Source organism: Ambystoma mexicanum, chromosome 1p (genome assembly GCF_040938575.1).
Source record: "Ambystoma mexicanum isolate Mex_15411 chromosome 1p, UKY_AmexF1_1, whole genome shotgun sequence".
Taxonomy (NCBI): Eukaryota; Metazoa; Chordata; class Amphibia; order Caudata; family Ambystomatidae; genus Ambystoma; species Ambystoma mexicanum.
Genome location: NC_090921.1, coordinates 881962762 through 881967347, shown reverse-complemented (window position 1 = coordinate 881967347; position 4586 = coordinate 881962762).

Below are 4586 nucleotides of genomic sequence, written 5' to 3'. Positions count from 1 at the left end.
TTCCCCACACTGGGAGGGAGGAGTCTGTTGTAACCAGAGTCTCTGGGCCGGGCTCTTGGAAGGAGGCTCCCACTGAAAGGTTGCTGCCGGTTTACCACCATTGATGATCCCCCATCATGGAGGATGGTATCAGAATGATTTGGAATCTGGGTCCCCAGCTTGGGACCAGCAGCCCCGAAGTGCTAGCTGTGTACACCTAATGTTCAGTCTTGCAAGAGGTAGGGCTAACACGCATGAGACCATCAGGCCCAGGAGTCTCTGGAACAACCAGGCCATCATGTGGGAGGAATTCCAGTAAAGATGGCACAGGGCTGATAAATCTGCAATTCTGTCCCCCGTTATGAATACTCTGGCACTGACAGAACCAACAGAAACCTAGAAAAATCAGGTCATAGGTATTTCCGCCAGTTCACTGACAGCCCCAGTTGGAACAGGAGCTGAAGGAAGGACTGAGTATTAGCTGTTGCAGCTCGTGGATACAGACTGTGCAGAAGCCAATCGTCCAAATAGGGATAGACCTGAACCCCCTACAGTCTGAGGAACTCTGCGATAAGCGTCATCATCTTCGTGAAGACACGCAGTGCAGAGCTGAGACCAAACGGCAGCACACGATAAAGGAAGTGTTCCATTCCCATGGAAAACCAAAGGTATTTCCGTGTGGGCCCCCAGATCAGGATATGCATGTAAGCGTCCTGAAGATCTACCACACTGAACCAATCACCCTTCCTGAGAGAGGACCTTATCTGGCTGGGTGTGATCATCTTGAATTTCTCTTGAGGTAGGAAAAGCTTCAAGTTGGAGAGGTTAAGGATAGTGCACAGGCCACCCTGGGTGAGTTTGGGCACTGTAAATAGACAGGAGTAATAGCCCTCCCCTTGCTACCGCAAGAGAATCGGTTTCCACCTTTATGAGGTTCAGAAGTTTCTGTAACTCGGCTCTGAGGTTAGGAGATTGATCCAGTCTATTGAAGAGGAGGATGTGAGGGTGGGCTAGGAGGGAGTGGCAAGCAGAAGTCCACTCAGGCAATAGACAAAACCCATCATCTTCTGTGATGATCTGCCATGTCTGCAGATGAGACGATATACGTCCACCCACCGGAGTCTCATGGACCAATGGAAAACATAACTTGGATGGTATGTCAGTGGTAAGAACACCTGTTACCGAAGAGTATGGTGATGACTGAGAAAAAAACCGCGCTCTTTCCATTTGCTGGTTCTGACAAGGTGCGCAGAGGAACCTTCTGCTCGGTGTGCTTGATGCTCCTGGACCCTATAAAACCTGAGAAGGACCTTGTCTGGATCCCCAACCTCTGCTGTTTGCATGCTTGTCATTGTTTCATTGAGTTCCCCATCAGTAGAGGAGTGGAACAGCTTTTTTCCCTTTGAAGGGAAGGTTGAGTACTTTTTCCTGAACCTCCTTTGAGAACTTTGTAGCATGCAACCACGCTGGGCGGGAGATGTCTACTCCAACCATGAGGCCCCAAGTAGAACTGCCTACATGATGGGCTGCGGCCTCCAGCAAGCCCTGAGCCAGAAGTCTGGCATCGGATAGGCCCTCTTTAGAATCTCCCAGCCTGTCCTGTGGGATACATTCCTGAAATTCAGAATGCACCTGCCACAGCTTGAGATTTGCCGCTGGTATTCGCATGCCGCAGCAGAAGACCAGACTTGGAAAAGTATTTTTTCCAAATAGCATCAAGAATTTTTTCCTCTTTGGACAAGACCTGAGAGGCAGCAATGGAGGATGTTGAGGACGTGGAGGACAGTTTAGACTGGAGCGTAGCTACTGCCAATACGGTTGTGGAAGGGAGTGGACATGCAGTAAAAGGTATGTCCTCTGACAAGTGTAGCTTGTAGCAAGCCTCAATTTTCCTATTTACATGCTGCCTGGAATGAGGTTTCTCCCAGCTCTTGCGGGCTTCAGCGAGCACATTCCTTTGAAGGAAAAGGCCTGTGCGCTCCTGTGTCATAAGAGTTAACGCTCCTGAAAGTACTCCTTCTTATGGAGCCAGAGGATCAGGTATTTGAATTTCCAGCAGCACCAGCATATCCACGACCCGGTCATGAAAAGCTCAGATAGGGCGGGGTGGGTCTCTGCTATCCTGGTCCACTAGGTCATCGTCAGTTATGGCAGGAACAGAAAACTGATCCACAGCACCTGGCCTCAGACACTGGGGGCATACTTCTTTGTGCAACTGACATCTTAAGCACTGATAAAAGTGCAGGCAGTGGTGGCAGAGTAGGAGGGGGCCCCACTGGAAGAGGTGGAAGATGCACTACCGAAACCTGCTGAGGATTAGGAGGAGCAGGCTGTGGCTCGAGGGGCTTAAGATACATTTCTTTGAATAGATCCTTAAGGTAAGCCTTCATCGGGTCAGAGTGCATAAGGGCCTGGTATTTGCCAAAACTTGCACCCTCAAAGGAAGATCTAGGCAGAGGAGTGGGTAGAGGCTGTTCTGGAGGGTCATACCCCCAGGATTGTAATGAGGCTGGTTTCCAAGAGGGTCCTCCTTCAACTGGATCCACTTAAACTAAGGGAGCAGACGTAGGAGGAAGCAAGACTGTGTGTGGCAGGGGAACCATGCAAGCCAATCCATTGGAGGGTGAAAATGATTTCTATTATCCACATTCTGTGGAAAAAGCTACTTGCCCCCAAGAATAGGTCCCTCAGCACCAGCCGTTGAGAACATTGGTGCAAAAGAGCTTGTCAAAATGGCTTCCTCAGACCGCATGGGTTGAACTGGCATTTTGACACTGCCTGAAGTGATCTGTGTCACAAGTTTCAGTGATACCACTGTTTCAGAGGCTTTTTTATCCATTTTAGCCTTGTGACAGGTAACCCCAGCAGAGCCAGGACTAGCAGGTCTAGAGTGTTTTTGAGCCCCTTTGGATTCTGCGGAAGAATTAGCCCTTGTGAGGGAACTTCGGCAGTGCAGGTGCTTGAAGACTTAGGGCCTTCCTCCTTCTTTGCCCCCTCACCAGGATCGGTACAACGACAAGCTTGTTTGTGGGAAGGCTTAGGTTCACAGCTGGTAGCAAGAACCCCTGAATGAGGCCCCTCAATATTGCTGGTTTTAATTATAGCCCCTATGCAAGGATCCTCAGGGTTAACCCTGGTACCTTTATTCACTGTACAGGAAACCTTGAGACTTGGCTCAGAACGTTTAGTTCAAGACTTGAAAATGTCTGGAATAACCCTGGTCAAAACAGCCCCAGAAATGTTGGGCATAGTCTTAGCCCCCAGATGGGGAACCTTGGATGAGATCTGGTCTTGACAGCCCCTTGACAGGGGGCCTCCGAGAAAACTCAGGACTCCAGGTTAGATCCCTTTTTCAGGACACCTCAGGGAGAACCCTGGTAGCAGAGCCACTTGGGCACCTCCCACAACCAAAATACCCCGGTAAATTGTTCCCTGGCCAGGGTGCCCTAAAAAGGAAGGAACCTACCAGACGCTTCCTTTTTTTGTCAATGAACTGCTGTAAATCTGAAGGAGGAAGCTGATGGAACACCTCTTCCCTCTTGACGAGCCTACACTGGAGTGTACTGACAGAGAGAGAGTCACAGTAGAAACAAGAGTCCCACTGATGTTCCGGGCCCAAGCACTCGAGACAGAGAAAATGGGGATCCACACTGGCGAAACGATGTTTGCACAAAGAACTGGATACAAATCCCAGATGCTCCGGCATAGACGGAGGAAAGAAGGCTGTGGAACCGGAGCAGGACGATGAAGGATAAGGGAGCAGAAAAAGCCAATTCCCTACGATGCAAGTGCGTCTGACCCCGACTGCATGGGGAAAAGGACTGATGAATGATGCGCGGGATGGAGCTCAGGAAGGTGGGGCTACGGTCATGTGCGGTGGCACCGTGTAAAAATAAAAGAAGGACAACCAAGTTATTTTTGATGCTTCAAAAGTTTTTTGTGTGTTGGTAATAGGTTTTTCTCCATTCTTGTTCTAGATTCCTGTTTGTTTCATCATTGCTTTGAGGTGGGGCATGAACGATTTTGCCATTGTTTTCCTACGTGAAAGGATGAAGGGTATTTCCTGCGCCATGTAACTAACTGTTTCTGTGATCCATTTTAGGATTGCATCTGTTCTTTCTTCTATGTCTGTTACATCTAGGGTGGTGGGTGGCCAGTTTTGTGGCTACTAGTTTGGCATTTAGTTACACACTGTTAATGTTTCTCTTCTCCAGTTACTTTTTAAGGTTGGAGGGTTATTAGTGGGCTAGTCCGGTGTTCTAGATAGAGAATTGCCCACAAAGAGTATAATATGATCGTCACTCCAGAGTATTTGCATTGGTGTTGTGGTTGCAACTAGGTTTTTTTTGCTGACGATTGCACCTAGTGTGTGGCCTGCTGTGTACGTCACTCCCATTACCATTGCAGTAGTTGCATTGTCGCTAGTTGGTTTGTTAGTGTTTTGGGTGAGTTGATGTTCTCTTCCACATACCAGATGTCGAAGTCTCCAAGCATGATTAGGTGGTCTTGCTTAGTGTCAATGTTGGTGACTGCTTCCATGAAGGTGTCTACAATAGAAGCATTGGAGGTAGTTGGTCTATAGATGAGTACAAATGTGAGATTTGTTT